This window comes from Pongo abelii, chromosome 9, assembly GCF_028885655.2.
Source record: "Pongo abelii isolate AG06213 chromosome 9, NHGRI_mPonAbe1-v2.0_pri, whole genome shotgun sequence".
In the NCBI taxonomy this organism is placed as follows: Eukaryota; Metazoa; Chordata; class Mammalia; order Primates; family Hominidae; genus Pongo; species Pongo abelii.
In genome coordinates, this window is record NC_071994.2 from 11,661,709 (window position 1) to 11,680,758 (window position 19,050).

The 19,050-nt window shown below is 40.5% G+C and overlaps 1 pseudogene; it reads left to right on the plus strand.

Moving 5' to 3' along the window:
- Positions 1-1,145: 1,145 nt before the first annotated feature.
- Positions 1,146-2,044, plus strand: LOC100454680 (nucleophosmin-like; annotated as a pseudogene).
- Positions 2,045-19,050: the final 17,006 nt, after the last annotated feature.

Sequence of the window (19,050 nt, forward strand, 5' to 3'; positions counted from 1 at the left end):
GAGGCAGGAGAATAGCTTGAACCTGGGAGGTGGAGGTTGCAGTGAGCCAAGATGGCAACACTGCACTCCAGCCTGGGTGACAGAGTGAGACTCTGTCTCCAAAAGAAAAAAAAAAAAATGAACAAAGCCTTTGGGGTGTCTGGGACCATATAAACTACCTGGACTTACAAAATATTGGTATTCCTAAAGGGGAATAGAGATTAAAAAGTTTTAAAAAGGTATTTTTAAAAACTTCCCAAGTTTAGCAAGAAAATTAAACAGCCAGATAAAGGAGAGTCAGCAATCTCCAGAAAAATACATTGAAAAGGACTTCACCATGTCATATTATATTCAGAGTGAAAGAAAATATTTTTGAGACAGAATCTCCCTCTGTCACCCAGACTGGAGTGTAGTGACATGATATTGGCTCACTGCAACCTCTGCCTCCAAGGTTCAAGCAATTCTCATGCCTCAGCCTCCCAAGTAGCTGGGATTACTGGCGTGCACCATCATGCCCAGCTAATTTTTGTATTTTTAGTAGACACTGGCTTTCATCATGTTGGCCAGGCTGGTTTTGAACTCCTGGCCTCAAGTGATCCACCCACCTCAGCCTCCCAAAGTGCTAGGATTACTGGCATGAGCCACCATGCCTGGCCAGGAAATAATTTTTAAATTAGCAAGAGAAAAGCATCTAGTCACCTATAAAGGAAACCCAATCACAGTAACAGCAAATTTTTCAGCAAAAACCTTACAGGCCAGAAGAGAACGGGATGACATTTTCAAAGTGCTGGGGGGAAAAGAATGTTAGTCAAGAATTTTACAGCCTGCCAGAATAACATTCATAAGTGAAGGAGAAATAAAGTCTTTCCCAGATAAATAAATACTGAGGGAATAAATAAATACTGACCAGACCTACAGGAAATGCCCAAAGAGGTCTTAAACATGGAAATAAAAGGTCGATATTCACCACTGTGGCAGCACACAGAAATGTAAAACTAACAGTTATTATAAAACAATCACACAAAGGAGGACAAGAAAGGAATCAAATGGCAACATGATAGAACATCATCAAACCACAAAGGCAAAAAGAGTTAAAAAAAGAAAGAAAAGCCTCGTGTGATACCGTCCTGAGTGGCTGTTCTCTGGAGCAGCATTCGTTTACCTCCATCCGCCTTCTCTCCTACCTAAGTGCGTGCCACCACCCGATGGAAGATTCGATGGACATGGACATGGGCCCCCTGAGGCCCCAGAACTATATTTTTGGTTGTGAACTAAAAGCCGACAAAGATTATCACTTTAAGGTGGATAATGATGAAAATGAGCACCAGTTATCTTTAAGAACGGTCAGTTTAGGGGCTGGTGCAAAGGATGAATTGCACATTGTTGAAGCAGAGGCAATGAATTACGAAGGCAGTCCAATTAAAGTAACACTGGCAATTTTGAAAATGTCTGTACAGCCAACAGTTTCCCTTGGGGGCTTTGAAATAACACCACCAGTGGTCTTAAGGTTGAAGTGTGGTTCAGGGCCAGTGCATATTAGTGGACAGCACTTAGTAGCTGTGGAGGAAGATGCAGAGTCAGAAGATGAAGAGGAGGAGGATGTGAAACTCTTAAGTATATCTGGAAAGCGGTCTGCCCCTGGAGGTGGTAGCAAGGTTCCACAGAAAAAAGTAAAACTTGCTGCTGATGACGATGATGATGATGATGATGATGATTTTGATGATGAGGAAGCTGAAGAAAAGCACCAGTGAAGAAATCTATATGAGATACTCCAGCCAAAAATGCACAAAAGTCAAACCAGAATGGAAAAGACTCAAAACCATCATCAACACCAAGATCAAAAGGACAAGAATCCTTCAAAAAAACTCCTAAAACACCAAAAGGACCTAGTTCTATAGAAGACATTAAAGCAAAAATGCAAGCAAGTATAGAAAAAGGTGGTTCTCTTCCCAAAGTGGAAGCCAAGTTCATCAATTATGTGAAGAATTACTTCCAGATGACTGACCAAGAGGCTATTCAAGATCTCTGGCAGTGGAGGAAGTCTCTTTAAGAAAATAGTTTAAACAATTTGTTAAAAATGTTCCATCTTATTTCATTTCTGTAACAGTTGATATCTTGCTGTCCTTTTTATAATGCAGAGTGAGAACTTCCCCTACCATGTTTGATAAATGTTGTCCAGGTTCTATTGCCAAGAATGTGTTGTCCAAAATGCCTGTTTAGTTTTTAAAGATGAAACTCCACCCTTTGCTTGGTTTTAAGTAGGTATGGAATGTTATGATAGGACATAGTAGTAGCGGTAGTCAGACGTGGAAATGGTGGGGAGACAAAAATATACATGTGAAATAAAACTCAATATTTTAATAAAGGAAAAAATTTATAAAACGCTTAACAACAACTAACAATATGGATGTAACAAAGCCTTGCATATCAATATTATTCTTGATTGCAAATAGATTCAATCCTTCACTTATAAGATACAGATTGGCAGAATGGATTTTTAAAATATGATCTAACTACATGCTGCCTACAAGAAACTCACTTTACCCATAAAGACACATCCAGACAGAAAGTAAAGGGATCGAAAAAGATATTCCACACAAACAGCACCCAAAATTGAGCAGAAGTAGCTACATGTAGTGTTTTAGTCCATTCTCATGTTGCTATAAAGAATTACCTGAGACTGGGTAATTTATACAGAAAAGAGTTTTGATTGATTCACAGTTCTGCAGACTGTACAATAAGCATGCTGGGGAGGCCTCAGGAAACATACAATCATGGCAGAAGGCAAAGGGGAAGCAGGCATGTCTTACATAGCCAGAGAAAGACGAAGAGAGTGAAGGAGGAGGTACTACACACTTTTACTTTTAAACAAACAGATCTTGTGAAAACTCTATTATGAGACAGCACTAGGGGGATGGTGCTAAACCATTAGAAACCATCACCATGATCCAATCACCTCCCACCAGGCCACATCTCCAACAATGAGGATTACAATTTAACACAAGATTTGGGTGGGGACACAGAACCAAACCATATCACATCGATAAAACAGACTGATATGGTTTGGTTATGTCTCCACCCAAATCTCATCTTGAATTGTAACTCTCACAATTCCCACATGTCATGGGAGGGACCCAGTGGGAGGTAACTGAATGATGGGGGTGGGTCTTGCTCATGCTGTTCTTGTGATAGTGAATAAGTCTCATGAGATCTGATGACTTTATAAAGAGGAGTTCCTCTGCATGAGCTCTCTTGCTTTGCCTGCCACCATCCATGTAAAATGTGACTTGCTCCTCCTTGCCTTCTGCCATGATTGTGAGGCCTCCCCAGCCATGTGGAACTGTAGGTCCACCAAACCTCTTTTTCTTCCCAGACTCAGGTACATGTTTATTAGCAGTGTGAAAATTAACTAATACAGTAAATTGGTACCAGTACAGTGGGGTGCTGCTGTAAAGATACCCAACAATGTGGAAGCAACTTTGGAACCAGGTAACAGGCAGAGGTTGGAACAGTTTGGAGGGCTCAGAAGAAGACAGGAATATGTGGGAAAGTTTGGAACTTCCTAGAGATTTAATGAATGACTTTGCCCAAAATGCTGATAGTGATATGGACAATAAACTCCAGGCTGAGGTGGTCTCAGATGGAGATTAAGAACCTGTTGGGAACTGAAGCAAAACTGACTCTTGCTATGTTTGAGCAAAGAGACTGATGGCATTTTGCCCCTGCCCTAGAATTTGTGAAACTTTGAATTTTAGGGAGCTGATTTAGGGTATCTGGCAGAAGAAATTTCTAAGCAGCAAAGCATTCAAGATGTGACTTGGGTGCTGTTAAAGGCATTCAGTTTTATAAGGGAAGAAGAGCATAAACGTTCAGAAAATTTGCAGCATGACAATGCAATAGAAAAGAAAATCCCATTTTCTGAGGGGAAATTCAAGCCAGCTGCAGAAATTTGCATAAGCAACAAGGAGCCAAATGTTAATCCCCAAAACAATGGGGAAAATGTCTCCAGGGCATGTCAGAGGTCTCCATGGCAGCCCCTTTCATCACAGGCCTGGTGGCCAAGGAGGAAAATATGGTTTCATTGGCCAGGCCCAGGGTCACTGTGCTGTGTGCAGTCTAGGGACTTGGTGCCCTGCATCCCAGCTGCTCCAGCCATGGCTGAAGGGGGCCAATGTAGAGCTCAGGCCATGCCTTCAGAGGGTGCAAGCCCCAATCCTTCGCAGCTTCCATGTGGTGTTGAGCCTGTGAGTGCACAGAAGTCAAGAATTGGGTTTTGGAAACCTCCAGCTAGATTTCAGAGGGTGTATGAAAAAGCCTGGATGCCAAGGCAGAAGTTTGCTGCAGGGGCAGGGCCCTCATGCAGAACCTCTGCTAGAGCAGTGCAGAAGGAAAATGTGGGGTCAGAGCCCCCACACAGAGTCCCTACTGGGGCACTGCCTAGTGGAGCTGTGAGAAGAGGGCCACAGTCCTCCAGAACCCATAATAGTAAATCCACCTACAGTTTGCACCACGCACCTAGAAAAGCCACAGACACTCAATACCAGTCTGTGAAAGCAGCCAGAAGGCAGGCTGTACCCTGTAAAGCCACAGGGGCAGGGCTGCCCAACACCATGGGGACCCACCTCTTGCACTGGTGTGACCCAATGCAAGACGGAATAAAAGGAGATAATTTTACAACTTTAAGATTTGACTGTCCTGCTGGATTTTGGACTTGCATGAGGCCTGTAGCCCCTATGTTTTGGCCAGTTTCTCCCATTTGGAAAGGGTATATTTACCCAGTGCCTGTACCTTCATTATCTGGGAAGTAACTAACTTGCTTTTGATTTTACAGGCTCATAGGTGGAAGGGACTTGTCTTGTCTTGGATAAGACTTTGGACTGGGGACTTTTGAGTTAATGTTGAAATGAGTTAAGACTTTGGGGGACTGTTAGGAAGGCATGATTGCTTTTGAAATTTGAGGGCATGAGATTTGGAGAGGGCCAGGAAGTGAATTATATGGTTTAGATGTGTCCCTACCCGAATCTCATCGTGAATTGTAACTCCCACAGTTCCCAAATGTCATGGGAGGGACTCAGTGGGAGGTAATTGAATGATGGGGGTGGGTCTTTCTCATACTGCTCATGATACTCATGCAGCTTTCTTATGCTGATAGTGAATAAGACTCACAAGATCTGATGGGTTTATAAAGAGGAGTTTCACTGCACAAGCTCTCTGTCTTTGCCTGCTGCCATCCACGTAAGATGTGACTTGCACTTCCTTGCATTCTGCCATGATTGTGAGGCCTCCCCAGCCGTGCAGAACTGTAAGTCCGTTAAACTTCTTTTTTTTCCCCAGTCTCGGTTATGTCTTTATCAGCAGTGTGAAAACGGAACATTACACAGATTTTAGGCTAGGTGCAGTGGTGCATGCCTTTAATCCCAAATTTTGGGAGGCCAAGGCAGGAGGATTGCTTGCATCCAGGAATTCAAGATGAGCCTGGCAACATAATGAAATCCCTTCTCTATGAAATATTTTAAAGATTATCTGGATGTTCTGGCATGGACCTGTAGTGCTACCCACTCAGGAGGCTGAGGTGGGAGGACCCCTAGAGCCCAAGAGTTTGAGGCTACAGTGAACTATGATTCTGCCACTGCACTCCAGACTGGGCAAAGGGATGAGACTGTCTCAAAAAATTAAAAATAAAAAAATAAAAAAAAAGACTTTAAATCAGAAGCAGTAAAAAGGAAAAAAAGAAAAGAAAGACAAAGAAGGTCATTATGGAAGACAGTGTGGCAATTCTTTAAAGATTTAGAACCAGAAATACCATTTGACCCAGGAATCCCATTACTGGTATATACCCAAAGGAATATAAATTATTCTATTATACAGATATATGCATGCGTATGTTCACTGCAGCACTATTCACAATAGCAAATACATGGAATCAACTCAAATGCCCATCAATGATAGACTGGATAAAGAAAATGTGGTACATATACACCACAGAAAACTATGAACCCATAGAAAGGAACGAGATCATGCCCTTTGCAGGAACATGGATGAAGCTGGTGGCCATTATTCTCAGCAAACAGAACAGAAAACCAAACACCACATGTTCTCACTTATAAGTGGGAGCTAAACAATGAGAACACATAGAGACAGAGAGAGGAACAACACTTACTGGAGCCTGCCAGGGAGGGTTGGAGGTGAGAGCATTAGGGAAAAGAGATAATGCATGCTGGGCTTAATACCTAGGTGATGGTTGATAGGTGCAGAAAACTACCATGGCACAAGTTTACCTACATAACAAACTTGCACATCCTGCACATGTACCCCAGAACTTTAAAAATAATAATAATAATTATTATTATTTTTAAAAAGAAGGTCATTATGTAATGATACAGGGATCCATTCAGCAAGGGGATAGAATACTTCCAAATATATATGCACCCAACATCAGGGCACCCAAATTCACAAAACAAAATGTTACTAGACCTAAAGAAAGAAACAGACAGCAATACAATAATTGTGGGGGACTTCAACATCCTACTAACAGCACTAGATAGATCATTGACACAAAAATTAATAAAGAAACATTAGACTTAAATTGGACTTTAGACCAAATGAACTTAACAGACATTTACAGAACATTCTACCAAACAACTACAGAATATACATTCTTTTTATCAGAATATAGAACATCCTCCAAGATAGACCACATATGAGGCCAAAAAACAAGTTTTAACAAATGTTTAGGCCAGGCACAGTGGTTCATGCCTATAATCTCAGCCCTTTGGGAGACCAAGGCAGGACTGCTTGAAGTCAGGCATTAGAGAACAACCTAGGCAACATAGTGAGGCCCCATCTCTACAAAAAAAAAATTAAAAATAGCCAGGCATGGTGGCACATGCCTGAAGTTCTAGTTATTCGTGAGGCAGAGGCAGGAAGGTTGCTTGAGCCCAAGAGTTTAAGGCTGCTGTGAGCTATGAATGTGCAACTGCACTCTAGCCTGGGCAACAGAGTGAGACCCCCATCTCTAAAATGAACAAACAAATTTTGAAAAATCAAAATCATATCAAGTATCTTCTCAGACCACAGTGGAATAAAGCTAGGAGACAATGCCAAGAGGAACTGCAAAAACTATACAAATACATGGAAATTAAACAGCATGCTCCTGAATTATCACTGAATTAATGAAGAAATTAAGAAGAAAATTAAATTCTTTTAAATGAAAATGAAAACACAACATACGAAAACCTGTGAAATATAGCAAAAGCAGTGTTAAAAGGGAATTTTGTAGCATTAAATCCCTACATCAAAAAAGTAGAAAGATCACAAATTAACAACCTAATTTCACAACTCAAGCAACTAGAAAAACCAAGATCAAATAAAATTTAAAGTTAGCAGAAGAAAATAAGACCATCAGAGACTATTATGAACAACTATGTGTTCATAAACTAGAAGACATACAGAAAATGAATAAATTCCTGGAAACATGCAGCCTCCTGAGATTGAACCAGGAAGAAATAAAACTTCTGAACAAATCAATAATAAGTAGCAAGACTGAACCAATAATAAAGAAAAATCTCCAAAAGGGGAAAATAAAAAGCCCTGGGCCAGACATATTCACAGCCAAATCTGCCAAACATACAAAGAACGAATGCCAATTCTCCTGAAACTACTCCAAAAAAATTGAGGAAGAGGGAATTCTCCCTAACTCATTCTATGAAGCCAGTATCATACTGGTACCAAAACCAGACAAGGACAATAAAACAAGAAAACTACAGACCAATATCCCTGATGAACATAGGATGTAAAAATCCTCAACAAAATACTATCAAATCAAATCCCACAGCACATCCAAAAGATGATACACCCTGGTCAGGTGAGGTTTTCCCAGGGATGCAAGAATGATTCAATATACACAAATCAATAAATGTGATACATCACACAAACAGCATTAAGGACAAAACCAAATGGTCATCTCAATAGATGCAAAAAAATTCTGTAAAATTTAGCATCCCTTTATAGCAAAAATCCACAACAAACTAGCCATAGAAGGAATATTCTTCAACATAATAAAGGCAATATATGACAAACCCACAGGCAACTCACTCTTTTTTTTTCAATGCCTATCTTTTTCCTGCAGTAGGGCAACTCATTCTTAATGGTGAAAAGTTTAAAGTAGTCCCTCTAAGAACTGGAACAAGACAAGGGTGTCCACTCTCACCATTCCTATTCACCATAGTACTAGAAGTCCTCGCCAGAGAAATCAGGCAAGAGAAAAACAACAAAAGTCATCCAAATGGAAAAGAAGAAGTCAAATTATCCCTGTTCCCTGATTGTATGATCTTATATCTAGAAAACCTTAAAGACTTCACCAAAAAAAACTCTCAGCTTTGATAAATTCAGTAAAGTTTCAGGGCACAAAACTAATGTGCAGAAATCAGTAGGATTTCTATACACCAATAATGATCTAGCTGAGGACCAAATCATGAAAGCAATCTCATTTACAATAGCTGCAAAAAATACCTAGGAATATATTTAAACAAGGAGGTGAAAGATCTCTGCAAGGAGAACTGCAAAGCACTGATGAAAGAAGTCATAGACAACACAAGCAAATTGAAAAACATCCCATGCTCATGAATTAGAAGAACCAATATTGTTAAAATGATTATATTGCCCAAAGCAACCTACAGATTCAATGTAATATCTATCAAATTACCAATGTCATTTTCTACCAACAATCCTAAAATTCATATGGAACCAAAAAGGAGCCCAAATAGCCAAAGAAATCCTAAGCAAAAAGAATAATGCTGGAGGCATCACATTACCTGACTTCAAATTATACTACAATGCTATAGTAACCAAAATAGCACGGTACTGGTATAAAAAATAGGCACATAGATCAATGTAACAGAATGAAAAACCCAGAAATAAGCCACATACTTACAATCAATTGATCTTTGACAAAGTCAGCAAAAACATACATTGGGGAAACGACATCCTATTCAATAAATGGTGCTGGGAAAATTGGATAGCCATATACAGAAGAATGAAACTGAACCAATACTTTTCACAATATACATAAATTAACTCAAGATGGATTAGAGACCTAAATGTAAGATCTGAAACTATAAAACTCTTAGAAGAAAACCTAAGAAAAATTCTTCTGTACATAGCCTAGGAAAAGAATTTATGACCAAGTCTTCAAAAGCAACTGCAACAAAAACAAAAATAGACAAATGAGACTTAATTAAACAAAAAAATACTTCTGCACAGCAAAGGAAAAAAGCAACAGAGTAAACAAGACAACTACAGAATAGGAAAAAATATTTGCAAATTATGCATCTGACAAAGGGTTAATATCCACAATCTAACAAATAGCCCCATTAAAAAGTAGACAAAGGGCAAAAACATATTTTTCAACAGATATTTTTCAAAAGGCATACAAGTGACCAACAAACTTTTTTTTTTTAATACTTTAAGTTTCAGGGCACATGTGCAAAATGTGCAGGTTAGTTACATATGTATACATGTGCCATGCTGGTGCGCTGCACCCACTAACTCGTCATCTAGCATTAGGTATATCTCCCAGTGCTATGCCTCCCCCCACCCCCCACCCCACAACAGTCCCCAGAGTGTGATGTTCCCCTTCCTTTGTCCATGTGTTCTCATTGTTCAATTCCCACCTATGAGAGAGAATATGCGGTGTTTGGTTTTTTGTTCTTGCGATAGTTTGCTGAGAATGATGGTTTCCAGCTTCATCCATGTCCCCACAAAGGACATGAACTCATCCTTTTTTATGGCTGCATAGTATTCCATGGTGTATATGTGCCACATTTTCTTAATCCAGTCTATCATTGTTGGACATTTGGGTTGGTTCCAAGTCTTTGCTATTGTGAATAATGCCACAATAAACATACGTGTGCATGTGTCTTTATGGCAGCACAATTTACAGTCCTTTGGGTATATACCCAGTAATGGGATGCCTGGGTCAAATGGTATTTCTAGTTCTAGATCCCTGAGGAATCACCACACTGACTTCCACAATGGTTGAACTAGTTTACAGTCCCACCAACAGTGTAAAAGTGTTCCTATTTCTCCACATCCTCTCCAACACCTGTTGTTTCCTGACTTTTTAATGATTGCCATTCTAACTGGTGTGAGATGGTATCTCATTGTGGTTTTGATTTGCATTTCTCTGATGGCCAGTGATGATGAGCATTTCTTCATGTGTTTTTTGGCTGCATAAATGTCTTCTTTAGAGAAGTGTCTGTTCACGTCCTTTGCCCACTTTTTGATGGGGTTGTTTTTTTTTTTTTTTTTTTGTAAATGTGTTTGAGTTCATTGTAGATTCTGGATATTAGCCCTTTGTCAGATGAGTAGGTTGCAAAAATTTTCTCCCATTCTGTAGGTTGCCTGTTCACTCTGATGGTAGTTTCTTTTGCTGTGCAGAAGCTCTTCAGTTTAATTAGATGCCATTTGTCAATTTTAGCTTTTGTTGCCATTGCTTTTGGTGTTTTAGACATGAAGTCCTTGCCCATGCCTATGTCCTGAATGGTAATGCCTAAGTTTTCTTCTAGGGTTTTTATGGTTTTAGGTCTAACGTTTAAGTTTTTAATCCATCTTGAATTGATTTTTGTATACGGTGTAAGGAAGGGATCCAGTTTCAGCTTTCTACATATGGCTAGCCAGTTTTCCCAGCACCATTTATTAAATAGGGAATCCTTTCCCCATTGCTTGTTTTTCTCAGGTTTGTCAAAGATCAAATAGTTGTAGATATGTGGTGTTATTTCTGAGGGCTCTGTTCTGTTCCATTGATCTATATCTCTGTTTTGGTACCAGTACCATGCTGTTTTGGTTACTGTAGCCTTGTAGTATAGTTTGAAGTCAGGTAGCGTGATGCCTCCGGCTTTGTTCTTTTGGCTTATGATTGACTTGGCGATGCGGGCTCTTTTTTGGTTCCATATGAACTTTAAAGTAGTTTTTTCCAATTCTGTGAAGAAAGTCATTGGTAGCTTGATGGGGATGGCATTGAATCTGTAAATTACCTTGGGCAGTATGGCCATTTTCACGATATTGATTCTTCCTACCCATGAGCATGGAATGTTCTTCCATTTGTTTGTATCCTCTTTGATTTCATTGAGCAGTGGTTTGTAGTTCTCCTTGAAGAGGTCCTTCACGTCCTTTGTAAGTTGGATTCCTAGGTATTTTATTCTCTTTGAAGCAATTGTGAATGGGAGTTCACTCATGATTTGGCTCTCTGTTTGTCTGTTGTTGGTGTATAAGAATGTTAGTGATTTTTGTACACTGATTTTGTATCCTGAGACTTTGCAGAAATTGCTTATCAGCTTAAGGAGATTTTGGGCTGAGACAATGGGGTTTTCTAGATATACAATCATGTTGTCCGCAAACAGGGACAATTTGACTTCCTCTTTTCCTAGTTGAATACCCATTATTTCCTTCTCCTGCCTAATTGCCCTGGCCAGAACTTCCAACACTATGTTGAATAGGAGTGGTGAGCGAGGGCATCCCTGTCTTGTGCCAGATTTCAAAGGGAGTGCTTCCAGTTTTTGCCCATTCAGTATGATATTGGCTGTGGGTTTGTCATAGATAGGTCTTATGATTTTGAGATACGTCCCATCAATACCAAATTTATTGAGAGTTTTTAGCATGAAGTGTTGTTGAATTTTGTCAAAGGCCTTTTCTGCATCCATTGAGATAATCATGTGGTTTTTGTCTTTGGTTCTGTTTATATGCTGGATTACATTTATTGATTTGCATATATTGAACCAGCCTTGCATCCCAGGGATGAAGCCCACTTGATCATGGTGGATAAGCTTTTTGATGTGCTGCTGGATTCGGTTTGCCAGTATTTTATTGAGGATTTTTGCATCAATGTTCATCAAGGATATTGCTCTAAAATTCTCTTTTTTGGTTGTGTCTCTGCCAGGCTTTGGTATCAGGATGATGCAGGCCTCATAAAACGAGTTAGGGAGGATTCTCTCTTTTTCTATTGATTGGAATAGTTTCACAAAGAATGGTACCAGTTTCTTCTTGTACCTCTGGTAGAATTCGGCTATGAATCCATCTGGTCCTGGACTCTTTTTGGTTGGTAAGCTATTGATTATTGCCACAATTTCAGCTCCTGTTATTAGTCTATTCAGAGATTCAACTTCTTCCTGGTTTAGTCTTGGGAGCATGTATGTGTCGAGGAATTTATCCATTTCTTCTAGATTTTCTAGTTTATTTGTGTAGAGGTGTTTGTAATATTCTCTGATGGTAGTTTGTATTTCTGTGGGATCGGTGGCAATATCCCCTTTATCATTTTTTATTGCATCTATTTGATTCTTCTCTTTTTCTTTATTAGTCCTGCTAGCAGTCCATCAATTTTGTTGATCCTTTCAAAAAACCAGCTCCTGGATTCATTAATTTTTTGAAGGGTTTTTTGTGTCTCTATTTCCTTCAGTTCTCCTCTGATCTTAGTTATTTCTTGCCTTCTGCTAGCTTTTGAATGTGTTTGCTCTTGCTTTTCTAGTTCTTTTAATTGTGATGTTAGGGTGTCAATTTTGGATCTTTCCTGCTTTCTCTTGTGGGCATTTAGTGCTATAAATTTCCCTCTACACACTGCTTTGAATGCATCCCAGAGATTCTGGTATGTTGTGTCTTTGTTCTCATTGGTTTCAAAGAACACCTTTATTTCTGCCTTCATTTCATTATTTACCCAGTAGTCATTCAGGAGCAGGTTGTTCAGTTTCCATGTAGTTGAGTGGTTTTGAGTGAGATTCTTGATCCTGAGTTCTAGTTTGATTGCACTGTGATCTGAGAGATAGTTTGTTATAGTTTCTGTTCTTTCACATTTGCTGAGGAGAGCTTTACTTCCAAGTATGTGGTCAATTTTGGAATAGGTGTGGTGTGGTGCTGAAAAAAATGTATATTCTGTTGATTTGGGGTGGAGAGTTCTGTAGATGTCTATGAGGTCTGGTTGGTGCAGGGCTGAGTTCAATTCCTGGGTATCCTTGTTGACTTTCTGTCTCATTGATCTGTCTAATGTTGACAGTGGGGTGTTAAAGTCTCCCAATATTATTTTGTGGGAGTCTAAATCTCTTTGTAGGTTACTCAGGACTTGCTTTATGAATCTGGGTGCTCCTGTATTGGGTGCATATATATTTAGGGTAGTTAGCTCTTCTTTTTGAATTGATCCCTTTACCATTATGTAATGGCCTTCTTTGTCTCTTTTGATCTTCGTTGGTTTAAAGTCTGTTTTATCAGAGACTAGGATTGCAACCCCTGCCTTTTTTTGCTTTCCATTTGCTTGGTAGATCTTCCTCCATCCTTTTATTTTGAGCCTATGTGATCTCTGCACATGAGATGGGTTTCCTGAATACAGCACACTGATGGGTCTTGACTCTTTATCCAATTTGCCAGTCTGTGTCTTTTAACTGGAGCATTTAGTCCATTTACATTTAAAGTTAATATTGTTATGTGTGAATTTGATCCTGTCATTATGATGTTAGCTGATTATTTTGCTCATTAGTTGATGCAGTTTCTTCCTAGTCTCGATGGTCTTTACATTTTGGCATGATTTTGCAGCGGCTGGTACCGGTTGTTCCTTTCCATGTTTAGCACTTCCTTCAGGAGCTCTTTTAGGGTAGGCCTGATGGTGACAAAATCTCTCAGCATTTGCTTGTGTGTAAAGTATTTTATTTCTCCTTCACTTATGAAGCTTAGTTTGGCTGGATATGAAATTCTGGGTTGAAAATTCTTTTCTTTAAGAATGTTGAATATTGGCCCCCACTCTCTTCTGGCTTATAGAGTTTCTGCCAAGAGATCTGCTGTTAGTCTGATGGGCTTCCCTTTGTGGGTAACCCGACCTTTCTCTCTGGCTGCCCTTAACATTTTTTCCTTCATTTCAACTTTGGTGAATCTTACAATTATGTGTCTTGGAGTTGCTCTTCTCGAGGAGTATCTTTGTGGCGTTCTCTGTATTTCCTGAATCTGAATGTTGGCCTGCCTTGCTAGATTGGGGAAGTTCTCCTGGATAATATCCTGCAGTGTGTTTTTCCAACTTGGTTCCATTCTCCCCGTCACTTTCAGGTACACCAATCAGACGTAGATTTGGTCTTTTCACACAGTCCCATATTTCTTGGGGGCTTTGTCGTTTCTTTTTATTCTTTTTTCTCTAAACTTCCCTTCTTGCTTCATTTCATTCATTTCATCTTCCAGGGCTGATACCCTTTCTTCCAGTTGATCACATCGGCTCCTGAGGCTTCTGCATTCTTCACGTAGTTCTCGAGCCTTGGTTTTCAGCTCCATCAGCTCCTTTAAGCACTTCTCTGTATTGGTTATTCTAGTTATATATTCTTCTAAATTTTTTTCAAAGTTTTCAACTTCTTTGCCCTTGGTTTGAATATCCTCCCGTAGCTCGGAGTAATTTCATCGTCTGAAGCCTTCTTCTCTCAGCTCGTCAAAGTCTTTCTCCGTCCAGCTTTGTTCCGTTGCTGGTGAGGAGCTGCGTTCCTTTGGAGGAGGAGAGGTACTCTGCTTTTTAGAGTTTCCAGTTTTTCTGCTCTGTTTTTTCCCCATCTTTGAGGTTTTATCTACTTTTGGTCTTTGATGACAGTGATATACAGACGGGTTTTTGGTGTGGATGTCCTTTCTGTTTGTTAGTTTTCCTTCTAACAGACAGGACCCTCAGCTGCAGGTCTGTTGGATTACCCGGCCGTGTGAGGTGTCAGTCTGCCCCTGCTGGGGGGTGCCTCCCAGTTAGGCTGCTCGGGGGTCAGGGGTCAGGGACCCACTTGAGGAGGCAGTCTGCCCATTCTCAGATTTCCAGCTGCATGCTGGGAGAACCACTGCTCTCTTCAAAGCTGTCAGACAGGGACATTTAAGTCTGCAGAGGTTACTGCTGTCTTTTTGTCTGTGCCCTCCCCCAGAGGTGGAGCCTACAGAGGCAGGCAGGCCTCCTTGAGCTGTGGTGGGCTCCACTCAGTTCGAGCTTCCTGGCTGCTTTGTTTACCTAAGCAAGCCTGGGCAATGGCGAGCGCCCCTCCCCCAGCCTCGCTGCTGCCTTGCAGTTTGATCTCAGACTGCTGTGCTAGCAATCAGGGAGACTCCGTGGGAGTAGGACCCTCTGAGCCAGGTGTGGGATATAATCTCCTGGTGCGCCGTTTTTTAAGCCTGTCAGAAAAGCGCAGTATTCGGGTGGGAGTGACCCGATTTTCCAGGTGCTGTCACCCCTTTCTTTGACTAGGAAAGGGAACTCCCTGACCCCTTGCACTTCCCGAGTGAGGCAATGCCTCACCCTTCTTCAGCTCACGCACGGTGCGCACACCCACTGACCTGCGCCCACTGTCTGGCACTCCCTAGTGAGATGAACCCGGTACCTCAGATGGAAATGCAGAAATCACCCATCTTCTGCGTTGCTCATGCTGGGAGCTGTAGACCAGAGCTGTTGTTCCTATTTGGCCATCTTGGCTCCCGACCCCCCAACAAACATATTAAAAATGCTCAACATCACTAATTATCAGATGTATTAGTTCATTTTGCCTTTCTATAAAGGAATATCTGAGGTTGGGTAATTTATAAAGAAAAGAGGTTTATTTTGGCTCACAGTTTTGCCAACTGTACAAGAATCATCCTGCCATCACCTTCTGCTGGTGAGGGCCTCAAGAAGTCTACAATCATAGTGGAAGATGAAGGGGGAGAGGCATGTCACATGGCAAGAGAGAGGGGAGAAGGTGCCAGGATCATTTTGGCACTCAGCTTTCACATGAACTAGTACAGTGAGAACTTACTCATTACCCATGAAGATGGCACCAAGACATTCATGGAGGATCCACCTCCATGACCCAAACACTTCCTACTAGGCCCCACCTTCAACAATGAGGATCATATTTCAACATGAGATATGGAAGGGACAATCATCCAAACTATGTCATTCTGCCACTGGCTCCCCAAATCTCATGTCCTTTTGACATTACAAAATACAGTTATTCTTTTCCAATAGTCCCCCAAAATCTTAACTCATTCCAACAACAACTCAAAATTCCAAAGTTCAAAGTCTCATCTGAGACTCAAGTCAAGCTCCTTATAGCCATGAGCCTGTAAAATCAAAAAACAAGCTATTCCACAATACAATGGTGGTACAGGCATTGGATAAACACTCCCATTTCAAAAGGGAAAAGTTGGCCAAAAGAAAGGGTTAACAGGCCCCACCCAAGTCTGAAACCAAGAAGAGAAGACATTAAGTCTTAAAACTCCCAAAAAATTTTTGATTCCATGTCCCTCATCCTGGGCACACAGGTGCAAATGGTAAGCTCCCAAGGCCTTGGGCAGCTCCACCCCTGTGGTTTTGCTGGGCGCATCCCCTGTGTCTGCTCTCACCAGTTGGAGTAGAATGCGTGCAGCTTCAAGAGTACACACTGTCAGTGGCTCTACAATTCTGGGGTCTGGAGGGGAGCAGCACCTTTCCCACAGGTCCAGTAAGAAGTGCCCCAGTAGTGACTGTGTGAGGGCTCCAATCCCTCATTCTCCCTTGCCACTACCCTAATAGAGGCTTTCTTTGGGGACTCTACCCTTGCAGCAGGCTTCTGCCTGGGCACTCAGGCTTTGCCATACATCCTCTGAAATCCAAGTAGAAGCTGCCAAGCCTCCACCACTCTTGCATTCTGTACATCTGCAGACTTACCACCACATGAACACTGCCAAGGTTTATGGCTTGAGCCTTATGAAGCAGTGGCTCTTTTGTGCAGTGTTGAAATAATTTAGCTTCACATTCCCCTTGAAAACTGGCACAAGACAAGGAAGCCCTCTTTCACCATTTCTATTCTACATAGTGTTAGAAGTCCTAGCCAGAGCAATCAAGCAAGAGAAAGAAATAAAGCCCTGGTTCCTTCATGCAGCCTGCATGAGGAAACATTAGGGCTTTCAAGACAGTATTTTCAATAGGAAGGATTAAGAGATGTCTTTTGGAAAATTGAAGAAGGCCTCTAATATTTTGAACAATTGACCTCTTTGAGAGCACGTTACAAAAGATAAACACTATGTGAGTACCTAACCTTAAAAAAAAGAAATATCTTTTCCAGTTTGATCACTAAAAGTAGCCCAACAGCAGCAGAACTTTTGCCTACCACAAACATTTTTGCTACTCCCTAAGCCCAGATTTTAATCACAAATACTGCTCACCACAGAAGGAACCAGGGCTTATTGGAGGAAGTTTACCTAAACTTTGGAAACAGAAAAAAGATCCAACATAAACTTAATATTTCCAGAAAGCAATGATGCTGTCAAAATTGAATGATTCTTAAAGGACCAAGAAACCAGTTTATAGAGGCTCTTTTGTGCAGTGTTGAAATAATTTAGCTTCACATTCCCCTTGAAAACTGGCACAAGACAAGGAAGCCCTCTTTCACCATTTCTATTCTACATAGTATTAGAAGTCCTAGCCAGAGCAATCAAGTAAGAGAAAGAAATACAGGCCATCCAAATAAGAAAAGAGGGAGTCAAACTATCTCTGTTTGCAGGCAACATGATTTTGTATCTAGAAAACTGTAGTCTCGGAAAGAAAGCTCCTTCACCTGATAAATGACTTCAGCAAAGTTGCAGGCTACAAAATCAATGTACAAAAATCACTAGCTTTCCTATACACCAACAACAGCCAAACTGAAAGCCAAATCAGAAATGCAATCCCATTCGCAATTGCCACAAAAAGAATAAAATACCTAGGAATACAGCTAACCAGGGAGGTAAAAGATCTCTACAATGAGAATTACAAAACACTGCTTGAAGAAATCAAAGAAGACAAACAAACGGCAAAACATCCCCTGCTCACCTTGCAGGTCGCTCCTTTCCCAGCCGTGGATAAAAACTGAAGCCAGGAATCTAATAAGGAATGCTGATTTCCTCAGTTCCATTTTGAGGAATGGGGAAGGCTATTCTAAAGAAAAAAATGGGACTTGTTTTCTGGGCAGATCTGCAAGCCTGGCTTTAAGAGCACAAGGAGGGAAAGTAACAAAAGGGTTGGACTACTATAAAAGTTACAAATAAGTAGTTAGACCAATAGATTTATATAGTCAGGTTTTTGTCATGTAATTTATTAACTATTACAGAAACACAATTAAGAATATCAAGCATTTCTCTGGCTCTTGACAGAAAAAAATCAGCTGACTTAACTCTTTGCTGTCAAAAGAGTTGGCGTTTCCTGTTCTGGATGCTACTGCCAAACGTTCTGGTACTTAGAGTCGGGATGCACAATTTCAACCACTGACTTATCAATGCAGCCACCTGTGTATTGCAATTGGCCGTTACCTTAAGCACTGAGCCACCCGGGTTTAGTTCAGCCATTTCAAGAAGTATATTTAACATTGGTAGTTCTGCTTTATTAAAATGCAGCAGAGGTACTTTTCTGTCCCTTCCGTTTATAGTTCTCTGAGAGAGTTCTATTTTTTGGTTTTGTTTTGTGTTTTCTTTTGCATTTTATATCTTGTATTTATCCCTGAACATGTTTTGTACTTTTTTTTAAGAAAAGGAATTCTTTTGTGTATATATAGATACTTGCATGATATACTGTAGTCAACATTCGGTTCCTCAAAAGGTCTTACTGCTGTCAGGTGTTATACACTCCATCCATCATAACTGTATGAAACACATTTCATATGTAAATAAACATGGGACATTTGGCCCTTGAAAAAAAAAATCCCCTGCTCATAGGAAGAATCAGTATTATTAAAATGGCTATACTGCCCAAAGCAATTTACAGATTTAATGCTATTCCTATCTAACTACCAATGACATTCTTCACAGGACTAGAAGAAACTATTTTAAAATTCATAGGGAACCAAAAAAAGAGCCTGAATAGCCAAGGTAATCCTAAGCAAAAAGAACAAAGCTGGAGGCGTCATGTTACCCAACTTCGAACTATACTACAAGACTACAGTAACCAAAACAGCATGGCCCTGGCACAAAAATAGGCACATAGACCAATGGAACAAAATAGACAGCCCACAAATAAGGCCACACATCTATGAGCATCTGATCTTCAACAAAGCTGACAAAAACAAGCAATGGGGAAAAGACTCCTTATTCAGT